General features: G+C 40.9%; 1 long non-coding RNA gene and 1 other non-coding gene across 2 annotated transcripts in view; both read left to right on the forward strand.

Moving 5' to 3' along the window:
- LOC137223965 (uncharacterized) overlaps positions 1 to 20,722 on the forward strand; it is a 91,374-nt gene that overhangs the window by 4,958 nt on the left and 65,694 nt on the right. The window lies entirely within an intron of this gene.
- TRNAK-UUU (transfer RNA lysine (anticodon UUU)) lies at positions 6,035 to 6,107 on the forward strand. Its single transcript has one exon. It is a non-coding gene; the product is annotated as a tRNA-Lys (tRNA).

The raw sequence follows: 20,722 nt of genomic DNA on the forward strand, positions 1-20,722 counted from the left end.
GAAGCATATACAGTTTGGGGAGTCATTTTAAAGGAAAAGAATATACAATTACAAATTAAAAATTACGATGAATATGAATCTAAATGAGGAAATGAATAAGGAACAAATTACTGGCGCCTTTGAGATATAGATGCCTTTCTTTTGAGACCTCTGTGATAATTTGCCAGAATCCTTACACGGATATACTTTCTGAGTGCATCCTAACTTCCCCTCCCAGCTAGGACACCCAACCTCTCCCAGCAGCTCCCTACTCTCGTGGGGACCGGTGCAGCCAGCTTCATTAGCTTCATGGATGTCTCTGGTACCTGGCAATCCCACTTCCTTTATCTGGACAGTGCACTATATTCTCTGCAAAAAGTTTTCTTTCTTTCTGTCTTCTTTTTATTAAACAACAGCTTTATTGAGATATAATTCACCTACCATAAAATTCACATTTTTAAAATATAGAATTCAGTGAGTTTAGTGTATTCACAAAATTCTTCAACCTCACCGCTATCTAATTTCAGAATATTTCATCACCCCGAAAAGAAACCCCATTCCTCCTCCCCCTGCATCCCTGACAACCAGTAATCTTTCTGTTTCTATGGATTTGCCTCCTTTGGACATTTCATATAAATGGAATCATACAACATGTGACCTTCTGGGACTGGTTCCTCTCAGCATAATGTTGTCAAGGTTTTTCCATTATTGTAGCATGCATCAGTACTTCATTCCTTTATAATGTTAAACATTAAATGTTAAATACTATTGCATTATATGGATATTTCACATTTGTCTTATCCATTTATCAGATGATGGACATTTGGATTGTTTCTACTTTTTGGCTATTATGAATGATGCTTGCAATAATTCTTAAACCAGCTTCAGATATCTCAAATGTCCAAACCCTCCATCAGCCAAAGATCTTATAGTTTCATCGGAAAACCAAAGTGCTCAGATGGAAACTCCTTCAGCCACTAGCCATCAAACGTGCAAACCTACATACCATCTTCAGTCCTGCTACTCCCCCCTTCCCACGGCAAATGAAAGGCATTGCTTTCCTGTTATGAGAGGTCAGTCCCTCCACTTATGCTTTGGATTTCATGCCATTGCATCTTTTCAAGAACATCACCCTATAAATGATCTCTTCTCTCTATATCTAAATACTCTCTATGTAATTGTATCACTGGTGTGTGTTGCAATAAAACTTTATTTAAAAAAACAAATAGTGGGACGTCCCTGGTGGCGCAGTGATTGGGAATCCTCCTGCCAATGCAGGAGACAAGGGTTTGAGCCCTGGGCTGGGAAGAGCCCACATTCTGTGGAGCAACTAAGCCCGTGCGCCACAACTACTTAGCCTGCGCTCTAGAGCCTGCAAGCCACAACTACTGAGCCCACGTGCCACAACTACTGAAGCCTGTGCACCTAGAACCCGTGCCCTGCACCAGGAGAAGCCACTGCAATGAGAAGCCTGTGCACCACAGCAAAGAGTAACCCCCACTTGCCACAACTAGAGAAAACCCGTGCACAGCAATGAAGACCCAATGCAGCCAAAAATAAATTAAAAAAACAAAAAAAACAAGTAGCCAGACTTAGCCAAAGGGCTGTAGTTTGCCAAATTTTGTTTGATACCACCATGTTCTGATAGGGTGTACATTCACATACACGCACACGCATACACACCCAACTCTTTTTTAAATGGAAAGGAGCCATTACTATGATGCCTTTTCAAACAGCTATTGTGAGAGGAATCTTATATGAAATTGCTGATAACATGCAGGTACAGATTATTTAATTCTCTCTGAATGTTAGCACTGTTCCTCTGAATAAACTACCATAACATTAAAATGAAAGTTGGCTGCACTGTATTTGACAAAAGGATTGTAGGCAACAGACTACAGTTCTCTTCAGTTTTAACTGGAAACTGAGTGAAATTATCCATTCCATTTTAAATATACTCACATCTCTTAAGACAAAACAATGTAAAAAATCCTCTACAACATATATTGCCTTTTAAAAAAAATTTATTTATTTGGTTGCATCGGGTCTTAGTTGCGGCAGGCGGGCTCCCTAGTTGTGGCATGTGAACTCTTAGTTGCGGCATGTGTGTGGGATACAGTTCCCAGACCAGGGATCGAACCCGGGCCCCTTGCTTTGAGAGCGTGGAGTCTTAACTACTGCATCACCAGGGAAGTCTCTCTGTAGGTATTTTAGTCCCTGCACATTTAGTTTTGTTTTGTTTTGAACTTTATTTTATTTTTTATACAGCAAGTTCTTATTAGTTATCTATTTTATGCATATTAGTGTATATATGTCAATCCCAATCTCCCACCACTACCCGCCCCCCATATATTGCTTTTTAGCTACCTTTTTCTCTACCAGCTTTTCTCTCCTCTTTCACAGCCAGACTTCTGTTGAGTGTTGCTATAGTTTCTATCTCTTGTTCATCCTCCCTTACTCTTCAATCTGCTTCACCTTGGCTTCCATCCCACTTTCTCTCTTATATTTTCCAAGGTCATGACCCCCACGTCACTAAATCAGACGAGAATTTTCACGCCTTCCTAAAACTCTCAGAACCTTGGCCTCTGAGACATCACAGGTTTGAACCTTCCTATCTCCCTGCTCCACTCAGATTTCTTTGCAGGCTCTTCTTTTACTGGCCCTTGGCATTCTAAAGTCTAGCCCACCACTCTTCTCATCCTATACTTTCTCACGTGCGTGGTATTTGACACTTCACAAATTTTCATCCCCAGCCCAGTTCTCTCTTCTGAACCATCAACCTGTAAATATAACTGCCTACTTTACATGCCACTTTGCTCTACAAAAATCAACCAAATCAGAATCATGATCTCTTCCTCAACTCTCACCAAATCAACTCCAGTTTCTTTTTATTTCTCTTGGAGTCACTCTTTACATCTTCCTTTATTGTCTTCCATTACCAACCCACTACCAAATGTAGATGAGCTTGTCTATGGATTATTTTTCCATTCCATCCATTTCTGTACTACCACTTCTTTTCAAGCTACTTCCTCTCTCTCTTGGATTTTTGGTCATATGCTTAATGTATCTGGTTCCTTTTTCCCCTGCCCCATAGATTCTCCACTTTTCAGCCAGAGAAATCATTGTAAAGCACAAATATAATCACTTCAATGGCTGCCCATTGAGCATAGGATAAAAACCAACATCCTTAACGTGGCCAACCAGATGTGAGTGGCCTCTCCCCTCCACAGGTGTCCATCCAGCCTCATCTGGACCACTTACCCATCTCCTTCTGTGCTCAATCACTCAGGCCTTCTTCCGGTTCCTCAAACACACTCTTTTTCCTTTCCCCTCCAGGGCCTCTATGTTCTCTCTGTTCCTGCACCTGGCATGCTGCTATCTCCCTTGTGTGACTTTCCTTTTGTTTTATTGGGGCTGGTTCATTCCCGCCCACCCTTCAGATCTCGGGTCACCCATCTCTCCCTCTGGAAAAGTTTCCTCAGACCTTGGTTGAGTCATATTCCCTACTCTACCCTCTTACTGTCCTGTTGTAAGAAATAGATATCATAGTTGTCATTTTACATCGTTTGTGAGATTATTTTATTGATGTTGACTGCTCTCACTACGTAATGGACTCTGTGGAGGGAAAGGACCCTGTCTGTTCTGTTTATTCACTTTATTTGTACCCCTAACACCTACCAGGGTACCTGGCATGTAATCAGTTCTTAATGCATATTTGTGGAATGAATGAGTGAATGAAGGAAGTGAAGGGCTTTCCTCAGGTGGCTGATGACCCAGATGTTTGCTCGCTCCTGACATGGTAACAGGAGTTGGTGTTGGAGTCGAGGTGTTTGGGTATTGCTACAGTCTGAATGTTTCTGTCCCCTTAGAATCCTTACCCCCAGGTGGGGCTTCAGGGAGGTGATTAGGTCGTAAGGACAGAGCCCTAGTGAGTGAGGTTAATGACTCTGTAAAAGAGGCAGAGCTAGCTCCCTTCCCCCCTTCCACTAAGTGAGGGCACAGCAAGAAGGTGCCAACTATGAGCCAGAAATTGGGCCCTTTCCAGACACCGAATCTGCTGGCACCTTGATACTGGCCTTCCTAGCCTCCAGATCTGTGAGAAATAAGTTTCTGTTATTTATAAGCTACCCAGTTTATGGTTTTTTTGTTATAGCAGCCCAAATGGACTAAGACAGGTAGGAATTGTCCCCTGAATAACCAGACTCCAAAAAGTGACAAACTGTGCTTTATATTATTATTGATACCTAAAGGTGAGATTGGTTTTCTTTTTAAAATTTTCCACTTAGGTATATTTGATGATTTTCCTATAACAAAAATGTATTCCTTTAGTAATAGGAAATTCCAAGTTCTAAAAAACAGAAGTGATGTAATATTTTCAAATTAATAAGTAACTTAAACCTAAACTTTAAACATTGAAATTTTCACACATCTAAATATTTCTAAGGAAGTTGTGTTTAAATAATTTGGAATGAAAATATCCTTGAAACGTACAGATGGCCAACAAACACATGAAAAGATGCTCAATATCACTAATTATTAGAGAAATGCAGATCAAAACTACAATGAGGTATCACCTCACACCAGTCAGAATGGGCATCATCAAAAAACCTACAAACAATAATGCTGGAGAGGGTGTGGAGAAAAGGGAAACCTCTTACACTGTTGGTGAGAATATAAATTGATACAGCTACTATGGAGAACAGTATGGAGGTTCCTTAAGAAGCTAAAAATAGAATTACCATATGACCCAGCAATCCCACTACTGGGCATATACCCTGAGAAAACCGTAATTCAAAGAGTCATGTACCACAATGTTCATTGCAGCTCTATTTAAAATAGCCAGGACATGGAAGCAACCTAAGTGTCCATCGACAGATGAATGGATATAGAAGATATGGCACATATAGACAATGGAATATTACTCAGCCATAAAAAGGAACGAAATTGGGTCATTTGTAGAGACATGGATGGACCTAGAGACTGTCATACAGAGTGAAGTAAGTCAGAAAGGGAAAAACAAATATCATATATTAACGCATATATGTGGAATCTAGAAAAATGGTATAGATGATCTTATTTGCAAAGCAGAAACAGAAACAGACATAGAGAACAAACGTTTGGATACCAAGGGGGAGGGGGGTGGTGGGATGAATTGGGAGATTGAGATTGACATATATGCACTACTATATATGTATAAAATAGATAATTAATGAGAACCTACTGTACAGCACAGGAAACTCTACTCGGTGCTCTGTGGTGACCTAAATGGGAAGGAAATCGAAAAAAGAGGGGATGTATGTATACATATGGCTGATTCACTTTGCTGTACAGCAGAAACTGACACAGCAGTGTAAAGCAACTCTACGCCAATAAAAAAAAAATAAATAAAATCTATAACCCCACATATATATCATTAAAAGTTGCCAGCAATGCAAAGTATAAGAATTTGCAACTGCAATGAAAATATTTTGTAAGATATGTAAACTGGAGGCTCCACTACGTTGCTCAAAAGTTATTTGGTTAGAGGGTAAATACACCTTGTACATCATAACGGAAGTCTTAAAGGTAGAGGTGGAGATTAACACTTCAGGCTGTCTACAGCATATTAATGAAATTCAGTATATTTTCTAAAAAAGAAATGAAAATATCCTTGGAATAAGGTTTATATAGATATAGTGAGAAGATGGTCTTTTGCAAAGGAATAAAATACTGTTTGTTTTTAGAATATTTCAGTTATAATTTATTAGGGGCTATGATAACTTTAAACAGATTATGCTAACACTGCCTGAATTGCATCATTTTGTTTCAAACCTGATATTTCAAAATTTAGGTTACTCATGGGGTAAAAGAGAGTTTTTATTTTGTAAAATGTAAACCAAAATCCCTTAGTAATTGTGACATTAAAACATTATATATAACAGTATTAGAGTTATTTAATATAATTACATTTACACAGTTCTTGTGTTCAAACTGTACTTTATTTTGGATGAAAAACAATAGTCTACTAAGTTAAAACTTATGTATACTTAAGTTAAAGTAAGAAAGGCAATAGAGTGCCTGGGTAGCTCAGCTGGGAGAGCATCAGACTTTTAATCTGAGGGCCCAGGGTTCAAGTCCCTGTCCAGGCGCCAAGAATAAATAAGTAAATGGAATAAAATTTATTTTAAAAAAAAGAAAGAAAAATGAACTCAGTTGTCTTTTAAACTGAAAATTATGAAATGACTGCTTCAGATCAATGCTGTTTACCAGACAGAGGTTAAAACTGTATGTACAGAGAACCAAGAAATAGACCCACACATGCATGGTCATTAAATGGATGACAAAGTTGACACTGCAGTACGGTGGGGAAATGATAGACTTTTCAGTAAGTGGTGCTGGGTCAATTGGATACTCATATGAAAAAAAAAAAAGAATCTTGATTTCTAGCTCATAACATATGCAAAAATCAATGCCAAATGCATTATAGATTTTAAAGTTAAAGTAAAAAACCCAGAACATTTCCAAACAAAAACACAGAGAAGTGTCTTCTTAACTTTGGGAAAGGTAAACAGACACAGAAAGCATTAACCCTAAAGTTTAGAAAGTAATATATTGGGCAACATTAAAATTGACAACGTCTCTTCATAAAAATCATGTTTAAGAGAATACAAAAACAAGTCAGAGTGGAAGAAGATAGAGTCGAAGAAGATATTTTAATTCCTATATTTGTCAAAGGGCTTGTAGTTGGAATATATAGATACTCCTAGAATCAATAAGAAGATGATAGGCAATCCAAGACTTCAGCTTTCAACCAAGATGGAGTGAAAGAGAATAGATTTGCCCACCTTACTGAAACAACTTTTTTTAAAAGGACAAAATATATGAAACACCCAAGGTAAAACAAACAAGGAGAGCACTGCTTGTTTACTGCCTTACTTTCTGGGTCACAGCACAGCGTGCTTGCAGTCCTCTCTGAATTGAGGAGATGGATCTGGGAATTCAGGGAGGCTAATGCAGTTAGAGATTGCAGGACACTAGACCAGACAGGAAAGAGCTACACTGAGCGAGAGCTCTGGCCATCCCCACTCAGGTGGTCCCCTCATGTCTTCAGCTGAATCAGCAGATGAAGGTGAAGAAACTTCCTGACACTAGGACAAGAGTCACTGGAAAGAACTACAGGGAAAAATCACCAGGGAAGGGACTTCCCTGGTGGTGCAGTGGATAAGACTCCATACTCCCAAATGCAGCAGGCCCAGGTTTGATCCCTGGTCAGGGAACTAGATCCCACATGCGTGCTGCAACTAAGAAGCCCGCTGGCCTCAACTAAGGAGCCCATGTGCTGCAACTAAGACCTGGTGTAACCAAATAAATAAATATATATTTTTAAACTTACTAAAAAAAAAACTAAAAAAAAAAAATCACCAGGGAATCATTCAGGGTGGAAATAGCTCCTGTTCTTTCAGCCAGAGCAAAAAACATCATAATTCACAAAGCACTGTAGGATTTTGTCTTAGTAGTGGGCAAAATTAAAAATTAGCCCTAGACTAAATGCTGCTGTGACTCTGCCTAAGAAAACTTAATAACAAGATCCCATAGGTTCAAACTGCTCCCAAGAAACTTAACTATGTCCTAAATCAGAGCTCAATATATTCATAGGAAAAAAAAAAACGTCTAACACCAACTCATTTTCTATAATTCTACCCACAGTTTTCTCAATTTCCAACTTGTACCAGTATTTAATACTCTTTTAATCTGCTAAAAATATTAACTGACTGCTCTCCTAAATCTGAAGATTATCTAGTTTTAGTATAAATATATATCACATATTTTTGTAAAATTTGACAAAACCTAATTAGCATGCCTTGTTTTAAGTCCATGCTTCTTCCACTGTTTATAAAATCTGATTTAATAATCAAAAATTCTTGATTTGACATTGATCAAAAATTACAAAGAGGCAGGTAAGTATGACTCACAATGAGGAGAAAAATCAACTGGAGCCAACCCAGACATGATATAGATGGTAAAATTATTTGGCAAACAGAATAGTTGTTATAGCTATATCTCATATGTTCAATAAGCTAGAGGAATGACTTAACATGTTAAGTAGAGACATGGAAGATATTATAAAGGCCTAAATCAAACTTCTAGAGATGAAAATTATAATGACTGACATGAAAAATGTACTACGTAAAAAAAAAAAAAATGTACTACATGCAATTAATGGCAGATTAGACATCACAGAAGAAAAGTTTAGTGAATTTAAACACATAGAAATATGAAACAGAGAGGGGGAAAAAAAAGATTGAAAGAATGCACAGAGCATCAGTGAAAATGGGACCAGTTCTAGTGGCTTATAGGCATGTAATTGGAGTCTCCAAAGTGGGGAGCACAGAAAAATATTTGAAAAGATAATGGCCAAAAAATATTCAAATTTGTTGCAACTGTAAATCCATAGATTCAAGACACAGTATCGCTCAGAGAAATTTAAAAAGACCTAAGTAAGATATACTGAGTTCATGAGTGGGAACACAATATTATTAAGTTATCAGTTTTCTCCCAGAATGATCTGTAAATTTAACACAATACCAATCAATACCTCAGCAAGCTGGGTTTTTTTTTCTTTGCAAAATTGATAAGCTGATTCTAAAATTCATATGGAAATGCAAAGTACCTAGAATAGCTAAAACAACTTTGAAAAAGAACAAAGTTAGAGAACTTATACTACTTGACTTCAAGACATATAAACCCACTGTAATAAAGACAGTGTAGTATTGGCATCAAGAGAGACAAATGTTAAAAAACTAAAAATAGAGTTACCATATGATCCAGTAATCCCACCACTGGGCATATATCCAGAAAAGACAAAAACTCTAATTCGAAAAGATATGCACCCCAGTATTCATGGCAGCACTATTTACAATGGCCAAGACATGGAAGCAACCTAAATGTCCATCGACAGATGAATGGATAAAGAAGATGTGATATATATATATATATATACACACACACACACACACACACACACACAATGGAATATTACTCAGCCATAAAAAGGAATGAAATATTGCCACTTGCAGCAACATGGATGCAACTAGAGATTATCTTACTAAGTGAAGTGAGTCAGACAGAGAAAGACAAATATCATATGATATCACTTACATGTGGAATCTAAAAAAATGAAACGAACTTATTTACAAAACAGAAAAACTCAGAGACACAGAACACAAATTTATGGTTACCAAAGGGGAAGAAGGAGAAAGGGATAAATTAGGAGTTTGGGACTAGCAGATACAAACTACTATATATAAAACAGATAAACAAGGTCCTACTGTATAGCACAGGGAGCTATATTCAATATCTTATAATAAATTATAATGGAAAAGAAAAAAAACTAGACAAATGGATTAATGGAACAGAATAGAGAGTCCAGAAATAGACTCACACATATATCGTCAATTGATTTTTGACAAAGGTGCCCAGGCAATTCAAAGAAGAAAGGATAGACTTTTCAATAATTGATGCTGAAGCAATTGGATATCAAAATGCAAAAACAACAACAATAAATTCAGTCCATACCTTTGGCACATGCACAAGGGTACTCACAATAGATTATAAATAGAAAAGTAAAACCTGATAAAAAGAAAACTTCTTGAAGAAAGCATAGGAGAAAATCTGCGTGACTGAGTTATGCAAAGATCTCTTAAATATGATGCTCAAAACATGATCCATGAAAGAAAAAAATGATAAATTGGACTTTTATCAAAATTAAGAATCTCTGCTCTTTGAAAGACATCATTGAGAGAATGAAAAGACAAGCCACAAAATGAGGGAGAAAATATTTGCAAATCACATATTTGATAAAGGATTTGTCTCCAGAATAAATAAAGCACTATCAAAATTTAATAATAAGGGCTTCCCTGGTGGCACAGTGGTTAAGAATCTGCCTGTCAAAGCAGGGGACACGGGTTCGAGCCATGGTGCAGGAAGATCCCACATGCTGTGGAGCAACTAAGCCCATGTGCCACAACTACTGAGCCTGCACTCTAGAGCCCGTGAGCCACAACTACTGAGCTCACATGCCACAACTACTGAAGCCGGTGCGCCTAGAGCCCATGCTCCGCAACAAGAGAAACCACCGCAGTGAGAAGCCTGCGCACCGCAACGAAGAATAGCTCCTGCTCGCCGCAACTAGAGAAAGCCTACGTGCAGCAATGAAGACCCAACGCAGCCAAAAATAAATAAATAAATAAAAATCTATTAAAAAAAAGTTAATTCTTTAAAAAAAACCTTAATAATAAGAAAACAAACAACCTAATTAAAACATGGGCAGAAGATTTTTATGCACACAACTGAAAAAGACATACAGATGGCAAATAAGCCATAGCAAAACTTGTATGTGCTCAAAATCGTTAGTCATTAGGGAAACACAGATTAAAATCACAATGAGATACCACCACACACCTATTAGAATGCATAAAATTGAAAAGGTTGATTATGCCAAGAGTTAGAAGATTGAGCAGCTGAAACTCTCATACACCGCTTGTGAGAATGTAAGATGGAAGACATATTGGCAGCTTCTTATAAAGTTAAACATACACATAACATATAACCCAGACATTCCACTCCTAAATACCTGGGATAAATGAAATCATATGTTCACTCAAAGACTTGTGCGCAAATGTTCTTAACCCCTTTATTTTAAATAGCCCCAAACTGGAAACAACTCAAATGCCCATCAACAGGTTAATGGATAAACAAAGGGTAGTATATCCATACAACGGGTTACTACTTAGCAATAAAAAGAAATGAACTAGTAATCCATGTACTGACATGGCTGAATCTCAAAATAATTATTTTGAGTGAAAGAAGCCAGACAAAAATGTACTATGTGATTCCATTTATATAAAATTCTAGAAAGATAAACAATTGATAATGATATCCTTGATCCAGCCAATGATGGATCAGTGGTTGTCTGGGGCTGGGAGGGCTTGATGGTGGTGATGGTTTCATGATATGTCCATATACCTCAATTTATCAAACTGTGCACTTTAAATGTGTATACTTTATTGCATGTCAATCATACCTCAATAAAGTTGCTTTAAAAATAAAACAAAACAAGATGGCCAACCCAGTAGGAAAAAAAGGACCAAAGACTTTAAACTTAGGCAAAACTAATCTATGGAAGTCAGGAGCTAGTGTGTGTTTGGGGGTGGTGGGGCAGACAGAGGGGAGGTGGGAAGTAGGACGATGATGCTGATTTCTCGATTTGGGTGCTGGCTACGAGGGTGTGTTTACTTTGGAAATTCATCCAGCTGAACACTTATGATTTGTGCACATTTGTGTATTTGTGTTATGCTTCAATTTTTAAAAAAATCTTGTTATAAAAAGCAATTTTATATACATCTGTGTTCATGGTGCAGAACTTTGTGACATTTTGCAGCTCTGTTTCAGGGTAAAGTCCCTGCAACTCTTATTCTAGGAGATGAATCCTCTCACTGTGCTTTTCCAGGTGGTAGAAAAATTTCCTCAGAAGTTTCTCAGAAAGCTGTTTATTATTTTTATAAGTGAGGGATGTGCCGATTTTAGCTTCAAAGAAATCAGCAACCTCTTCCAGACAGGAAATTGCTGGGGAAATGAAATTAGATTGTTGAGAATGTTAGTGCAGTTAGATTCCAGTGGGGTGGTGCCTTGGAGTGCTAGCCAATTTGCCTGTTCAGCTCATGTGTTGCTTCTCTGAGAACTGCTTCCCTTCCCAAGCCCACCAGGGTGGATTCTTTGGTCATGGTTGCACTCTCTGATGCTCTTGCCTCCGTTGACAGCTGACAGTACCACTTGATGAATGGGAAAACAATTGATAAGCCAATCAGATTCACTCTTGAAGAATTTGGATTTGAGACAGACTTTAATTAGTTAGTGATGGGCCCTGGAGCTGGGAGGTCTTGTAGCTCTCCAGGAAGGAGAAATGAGATGTCTGCTGAGGGAGAGATTAAATCTTATGAAGTACCAGAAAGGCAGAGACAATCCTGGTTTCAGCTGCTCAAGGGGCCACCCTGGAGTTCTTGCCCTTGGAATCCATGAGATTCCATGCGTTAAATTAAAACTTTGCTTTTTATTTAATGTAACCTGAGTGGTTTCTCTTCCTTGCATCCAAACGATTCCTGTCTAAGACAATCAGCAAGTAATCTAAGTAAGTAAAAATCTGGGCTATGGTGGTGGAAGGGAAGAGTCCATCATGTAGAATCTCACATTTGCAATGAAACTTCAGAGTTGTCCAGGCTTCTCCCCCATATCAGGAACTCCTTCTATGAGAGAACCATTCTGTCTCTGCTTGACCCCTGCAAGTCTTTTTTTCCCTCCCTCCCTTCCTCCAGCAAATGTCTGTTGAGTGTCCACTCTTAGCCAGGCACTGGGTGCTTGGGATTAAGCAAACCAGACAAAAAAAAAAAAAGAAAGAAAGAAAAGACAAAATCCTCTGTCTTCATGGAGCTTACATTCCAGTGAGGAGAAACAGACGATAAAAATTTTACATAGTATTTTAGAAGGTGATAAGTCCTATGAGAAAAAAGAAAGCAAGTAGGTCCATTGTAGACATATACCACATCTTTGATACCTTGGAATAACCTATAATGGAAGAGAATCTGAGAAAGATATACATAGATATAGATAGATAGATAGATATGTCACTGAATTACTTTGCTGTATACCTGAAACTGAAACAGCATTGTAGATCAACTGTACTTCAATTAAAAATTAGTCAATTAAAATTTTTTTTGGCGGGGGGGGCATGCAGCATGTGGGATCTTAGTTCCCTGCCCAGGGATGGAACCCATGCCCCCTGCAGTGGAAGCACGGGAGTCTTAACCACTAGACCGCCAGGGAAGTCCCTAATTAATTATTTAAAAAAAAAAGAAAGGAAGAAAGAGAGTAGGGCAAGAGCCATGGAGAGTGACAGCAGTGGTGAGGTAGGCAATTTAAAACTGAGGGGGTCTCACTGGGAACATGTCATGTGCAGAGACTTCAGGAAGTGACGAAATGTGGGGAACGAGGAATCAGAATGAGCTGGAGGACAGCTGTCGGAGATGAGATGGGGCACAACATGGGACAGGTCACATGGAGACTTATAGCCTTATTTTGGCCCTTGCTCTGAGTGAATCGGGGAGCCCTTGCTGGGTTCTGAGCAGAGAGAAATACTCTGACTTATGTGTTAACACAAGTGGCTTCTGCTCTGAGAACAGATTACGGGAGGGCAAGGATCGATTCAGGGACATTGTGATTACTCCTAAGGCCACCAGTACCATTGAGTCAAAATCTCCGTTCTTAACAGTTTTACCCACTCTTCTAAACTCTGAAGCATTTGAAATTTTGATTACGTTTCTTTTTAACAAATGCTTTACATGGGGCTTCGCTGGTGGCGCAGTGGTTAAGAATCTACCTGTCAATGCAGGGGACACGGGTTCGAGCCCTGGTCCGGGAAGATCCCACATGCCGCGGAGCAACTAAGCCCGTGCGCCACAACTACTGAACCCGCGCACCACAACTACTGTAGCCCACACGCCTAGAGCCCGTGCTCTGCAACAAGAGGAGCCACCGCAATGAGAAGCCCGCGCACCGCAACGAAGAGTAGCCCCCACTCGCTGCAACTAGAGACAGCCCACGCGCAGCAACGAAAACCCAACACAGCCAAAAATAAAAACAAACAAATAAATAAATAAATTTATTTTAAAAAGTATGCTTTACGTGATTATAAAACTAACCATAGATATCCCTGGCAGGATAATTGGGAAACACACAAAAAAGAATCACCCATTACACTATCTCCAAAGGGAACCACGTTTTCAGTTTTTTGTTGTTTTTTTTTAGAAGATGTTGGGTGTAAGAGTTTATTAATTAATTTATTTATTTTTGCTGTGTCGGGTCTTCGTTTCTGTGCGAGGGCATTCTCTAGTTGTGGCAAGCGGGGCCACTCTTCACCGCGGTGCGCGGGCCTCTCACTATCACGGCCTCTCTTGCTGCGGAGCACAGGCTCCAGACACGCAGGCTCAGTAGTTGTGGCTCACGGGCCTAGTTGCTCCGCGGCATGTGGGATCCTCCCAGACCAGGGCTCGAACCCGTGTCCCCTGCATTAGCAGGCAGATTCTCAACTGCTGCACCACCGGGGAAGCACCGTTTTCAGTTTTATATAGCATTCTAATCTTTTTCCTATGCATGCGTTTACATAATTTTAATATTCTTCTCCAGCAATTCTTCAGCTATTTGAAGGAAGACACTCATATTTTCTCCCCTAAGTATTTCATCTCTAGGTCAGGGTATCTTACTGTGCAGTTCGCGGATATATTCCAAGGTTCTAGGAATCTCTTGAAAGTCTAAACAAAATTTGTGTGTATTTTTGTATAGAGTAAAACATGTTTCTCCAACTTTTCAAAGGGGCTTATGACATCAAAGAAAGTTAAGAAAGTGATACAAAACGTTTTGGGTATTTTCCCGCCACAGAATGACCTCCTTAATCATCCCCATCTCAATCATAGGGGACGGTTTTTTTTTTTTTTTGGCCGCGCCCCGGGGTTTGGGGGTTCTCAATTCCCCGACCAGGAATCAAACCCAGGCCCTGGCAGGGAAAGCATGGAGTCCTAACCACTGGACCGCCAGGGAATTCCCCATAGGGGTGGGTTTCTTGCAGCCATGTTTGCCTAATGTACTCCATGCCCTTGGCCACAGTTGATAGGGATGGGGTAGGCATCCCAATCTAACCCAAGTCCTTTTGGGAACTTGGAGCTGGAATCGAGAGAAAGCCAGTTTCTGGCAAGTGGATTAGGGATTAGAGAAAGCTGTCTCATACAGACAAAGACGAATGAAGCAGACGGGAGAAGAGAGCCAATACTGCCAGCCTTCCAGTGACATTCCGTTTCCTGGCTCTAGCCCTTCCTAAAGCTCAGCTGTATTCTAGCCCTGGATTCTCTGAGGCACTCCTGTTTCCAGGGGTGATGTTCAAAATATTTAAAGCCAGTACTCTATGGGAACCAATGAATCAGAGCAGATGCCAGAGATAAAAAACTAGTTCAGCCATACCTATGTATCTGATCTGAGTGGCAGCCCTGTCTATGTCATTAGGATTCATGACCCCCTCTTGCCTAAGCCTGCTGAGTTTTCTGTGGAACCAAGAGTTTCAACAGTTAGAGAGCCACTGCTCAGGCTAAACAGTTGGCCCAACAATTTTCTGTGCCATGGAGAGCGCAGACCTCTGCACCCGGTTCTGCTTCCCCAGAATTGTCTGTGGTTGTTAATGATCCCCTTGTAGAACGACGGTCACAACAGAGTAGTCAGCTGTTGCCTGACCAGTTGAAGGTGCGCCTACAGAGATTATTGCCTTGCGTGATTTGGACGCAATCCTATTCATGCAGCCCACAAGAGGATTAGCTTTTAGAGCAGCTAAGTCACATCACACTGAACTTATGATCAACAAAAACAGCCCGGTCTTTTCACATAAAACAGTCAAGACATTTTTTCCATCATCTATATTTATGAGATGGTATTTGGAATTCAAACTCACGGCTATTAAATCTCATTTTGTTGCTCTTGAACCAGGCTTCCAAAACACTCAAGAGCTTTTAAAAGTCTTCATATTCGCCATCTCTCCTAGCTTCAGGTCATCCACAGATGTGAAGACTTTGCTCTCTTGTACCCTAGCATGATTAGGCTTGTCTGAAACTCAATCTGGGGGCATACTCAGTCAGTGACTGGGGGCTCAATTGGGTATCAGATGTTGCACAATATCTAGAAGGCTGGACTGTGGTCAGACAGCTGAGCTGGCCACAGATATTTTTGTAAAAGGTACCGAGATGGGGGTGTCAGAAATCTGTAGCCCGGGACAAACCTGAATTGCAAACCAAATGGGATAACTAGAACTGGGGGCAACTACAGATACAAATTTCAGTAAGACAGAAAGGAAGTTGGGAGAATCCGGTCATCCTGATAGAGGACTCAGCCTAGAAGTACTCTTGTCTACATGAGTGAATGACCTTGGTTGCCTTATTGGCCTCACCTGGTCACCGGGGAGAAACCTTCCCCCTCACCTCCACCTTCTTCCAAACTGCTTGATAAAAATGCTGATCCAGACAGCACCAAAGACAAAGCCACTAAAGACCTTGGTATTGCTCGATCTATAAATCTACGAACAGCCGAGCTCGGGAAGCATGAGAGAAAAGGAGATGCCAAATCTAAATAGCAATTAGAATCCAAGGTGCAAGGCTGGAAAGTGCCCACGGGGACACTGACAGTGTTTTGTTGCCATTGGGATGCTTGTGAATGTCAGGCCTTTCACCTCAGACTTCCAAACCCCCTGATGTAAAAAGTGTGATTTCCAGAACCCAATGTCTATCTACGTTCATTGTCAAAATTATTTTGCACAAATTATAGCTAATGATTTAGCCATATGTTTTATTGTGGTTCTCTTTTCTTTCTTTTTTTTATGAGAATGTTAAGTCCAGAGATTTCCTCAGTGAAAAATGATGATATATTTATCTGGAAACAGTTACATCTTTGAATTCCTGGATAAGGGATCAATGATCTTCAGATTGTTAATTGCATGACAAAAAGTTGGCAATGAGCAAAGGCTGAAACAAAAACCATAGTTACTATCTTATTATAATTGTGAGCCATTCTGAGTCAATAAAAACAAAGTTAGGATGTTTAAAATCTGTACACTGCTTGGCAATTTCCAAAAATGGTACTGCTTTCTAGTCAATGTTTTATCCTCTTATTTCATACCTTAAGAATTTTCATGCAATTATTGCACAAGCATATGCAGTTTTGTAGCGAAGTATGAAACTATTATAACCTGTGCATACTTTCGCAGGATTTCTTTTACACATTTTTTCATGGTCATTTAAGGTCATATAAATGTAAGCACTAATGTATTCCAACAGAGAACCTTCTTTTTTCCCTTTTATCCCTGCACTTAGATACCTAAATATAAAATTTCAGTAAATTGATAGAAACACATACATTAACAACAGTATAGAAAGGTAGAGAACATTCAAAGAAGACCCTTAGTCCACTTCCACCGTTGCAGAAGTAGGAGCTCTGAGGCCTAGTTGAGACGGTCATCATTGCAAAGAGCTCCATGGCCTACTGTCCATACTGAAAGCACAATCATGATGAGGTGAGCCGTGGCTCCCAGATACCCCTTCAGCAACCCCTGTTCCATAGAGCCACCAGGGGGCCTTTTCTCTCTACAGTGGGATAAAGTAGTTTTTTTTTTTCCCCAGAGCTCCATGTGTAGTAACCCAGGCTTCAAGGTATCAGTGGGTTGGCTTAGAGGAATATACCTCTAGGAGACTCCAGTTTAAGAACAGGAATGTCCTTCTAGGAAACACGATTTAGTCAGTATGAAGTTTTTTGGCATCTCTGCCATCCAGAAGCTTATAGTCCAGTAGGGTTAATCTTCAAGTTGTCTAAACTTTAGAGGGTATAAATAGTGGCCAGATGTTGGGAGGGGGTCCACCTATTCTTTGAATGATTTGTCTAGGCAGCATCCAACGCTCTAGTTGCTTTTGTGTAGAGATTGCCGCTAAGATGTCCTTCATTTCTAAAGGGTCTGCATGGTCCCTTTAGGTCCTGTAAATTTCTCGAATACTCCCATGCTGTGCGTGGGAGGCCCAGGAGTTATTCGGCTTCCTTCTTGCCAAGCTGAGATTAAGAGTATTTGTGATGTTCCGGTGCTTCTCTGCTCAGACCCATCTTCAGAGAGCTCCTCTGGGGTCTTACGTCTCCCTGGAGCTCTGTGCAGTCAACATCAGGCAGATGCCTGTTCAGACCCCACACCTCTCAGGGATCTCGCTCCCTCCCCAGGCTTCTGCCCTAAAATGGGTGGAGAAACACGCTGTTCGGCTCCACTGACGTCTCTTGGCTCAGCACGGCTCCTTCCTACTCCTCTCTCCACCCTGCCCCAAGGGGGGACACTTTGTTAGTCTTTCCTCACTTTGATCTCATTTTTAAAATCACTCTGGAAATTTCATCAGTGGGACACAAACCCAGAAATTTCTTTTTTCCCTGCTTCCTTCCCTGTGGCCAGGTCTGACCGTGGCCTTAAATGAGGTAGGGAGAGGAAGGAAGTAGGAAGACCCAGGGAGAAAATAGTGGTTAATGTTTGAAAAATACAACTGTACAACAAGAAGGCCATGAACACCAGAGGCAGAATGACCAGGACAGGATTTTAGTGCTCTAAGAAGTATTCAAGGAAGGGAGAAATTAGTGTTAATTGCAAAGGCAGAGTAGGCTCCATGGAGGAGGTTGAATCTAAGCTGTGCTTTGCTGGGTGGTTATGTTTCAGGGCAGATAAGAGACCAGAACCTTACATTCCAGATGGAGAGAATAATTATCCTCAAGGCCCCGATATAGGAAGGTGAGAACAGAGACCACTGAGAAGGAAGGCTGGAAAGATTCTGAAGACCCTTGAATCCCAGGTAAGGAGAACAGTTTTAATATGTGGAACAGTATTTTCTAAAATGGGTTCAGTTAATGTAAATAAATAAGCATGTATTTCTACCGTCAGATTAAATTAAACAACTCGTGAATTCCTGTACATGTTTCCTAAGTGCCTGGGATACGCTGGGCATTTTTTTAAAAAATAAATTTATTTATTTATTTTTATTTTTGGCTGCCCTGGGTCTTTGTTGCTGTGTGCGGGCTTTTCTCTAGTTGTGGCAAGCGGGGGCCACTCTTCGTTGCGGTGCGTGGGCTTCTCATTGGGCCGCTTCTCTTGTTGCAGAGCATGGGCTCTAGGCGTGCAGGCTTCAGTAGTTGTGGCACGTGGGCTCAGTAGTTATGGCTCGCGGGCTCTAGAGCGCAGGCTCAGTAGTTGTGGTGCACAGGTTTAGTTGCTCCGCGGCATGTGGGATCTTCCCCGAGCAGGCCTTGAACCCGTGTCCCCTGCATTGGCAGGCAGATTCTTAACCACTGCGTCACCAGGGAAGCCCACGCTGGGCTTTTTGTTGGAGGTGAGGACCACAGTAGTAAACAGCAGTGGGTCTTGTTCCAGTGAGGGAGGTAGTCATTAAACAAGACATTCCCAGTGATGAGCGCTCTGACGGGGGAAGTACAAGGGAAGAAGAAGTATAGACAGGAAACAGAACCTTGTTTCTGGTTTGGGCAATGGCTTTGTTGAGCAAAAGGAATTTTCAGCTGAGACTTGAAGGGTGAGTTGGGGTTCACCAGATGAAGAGGTGGAAGAGTGTGCCGAGCAGGGGGAATGGTGTACGCAAAGGTGGGGAGGAAAGATGGGGTAGAACATTTGAAGAACTGGAAAGATTTCCATATGGTTGGAGTGTAGCATTATCAAGGGTTTTCGGCCAGAGGTCTCCCTAAGGGACTAGACTACCTTATGGATTTTAGACCTTCTCTGATCCTCAGTTTAATCATCTATACCCTGAATTAAGCGTATCTGCCTCACCATTGTTAGGATAAAATGGTATGAAGTATATTAAGCTTCTTTAAAACAGGCACTCCATAAATGTTACTCCTTTTCCTGCCTCTGTCTCCAGAAGGAGAGTAACTTGTTCAAAGCCCCACACTGAGGGAGCCGTAGACTCAGTTCTCAGACTCAGGTTTCTGTGTCCAGGATTTATTTTTACATCATTTGCCTTTCAGGCATTAAAAAAGCACCAGACCATAGTGGGCAGTGATATGGAGACTTGTTCAAGTTCTGTTCTCTAAACTGATGAGAGAGACTTCCCTGGTGGTCCAGTGGTAAAGAATCCACCTTCCAATGCGGGGGACGTGGGTTTGATCCCTGGTAGGGGAACTAAGATCCCACATGCCATGGAGCAACTAAGCCCCCGCGCCACAACCGCTGAGCTCTCGTGTCTCAACCAGAGAGCCTGCGTGCCGCAAACTACAGAGCCCACGCTCTCTGGAGCCCGAGCGCAACAAGTAGAGAGAGAAAAACCTGCATGCCACAACTAGAGAGAAGCCTGCATGCCGCAGCTAAGACCTGACGCTGCAGCCAAAAAAAAAAAAAAAAGAAAGAAAAAAATAAATAAATAAAAATAAAATGTTGAGAAGCCCTATGAAGTCAGGGCCTTCATTTCTTCCTGGAGCTTTTCCTCTTCTGTCTCTAGAAACAACCTTGTTGTTAGATCAAGGAGATCCTGGCTAATCTCCTAGATTCAGCACTCTCTTGGCCTCTCTGGGTGACCATTCTTTCTCTCTGGACCTCAGAGCCACGGGTCCTTTCCTGCTCCAAGCCTGTGTGAAGATTAAATTAGAGAAGAACGAAGGCTCTTTTTCCAGAGACCAGAGCTGCTTATCAAAATCCATTCTCCTCTTCTTCCTCAGTAAGAGAATTCTGATTTTATTTGGAAAAGCAAAGTGCCCCCCGCTAAAAACCTACCTTTTGCAGCCCACTCTGCACCTGGGTGTGACCGTGTGACTATGGTCTGGTTAATGAAGTGTGAACAGAAGTTGTTCGTTGGAACTCTGAAAAGTTTCCTTCAAGGAGACAGACAGCTGTCTGTGATGCAGATGTAATGGTTGGGTTCCGTCTTGTCTTATGAAGTGAACTTGAGGAAGGAACAACATGATAAGGAGGCCTGAGCAAAGAGGAGAGAGATAAGGATGACGAGTCCCTGGTGACTGTGAGCCACCATACTTGCCCTGGGCTGCCCACTGTTTCTCTGAGAGAGAGACAAGAGCGAGAGGGGGAGGGGAAGGGAGAGAAAGAGAGGAGAGAGAGGGAGATGGAGAGAGAGAGAGAGAGAGAGAGAGAGAG

This window comes from Pseudorca crassidens, chromosome 4 (assembly GCF_039906515.1).
Source record: "Pseudorca crassidens isolate mPseCra1 chromosome 4, mPseCra1.hap1, whole genome shotgun sequence".
In the NCBI taxonomy this organism is placed as follows: domain Eukaryota; kingdom Metazoa; phylum Chordata; class Mammalia; order Artiodactyla; family Delphinidae; genus Pseudorca; species Pseudorca crassidens.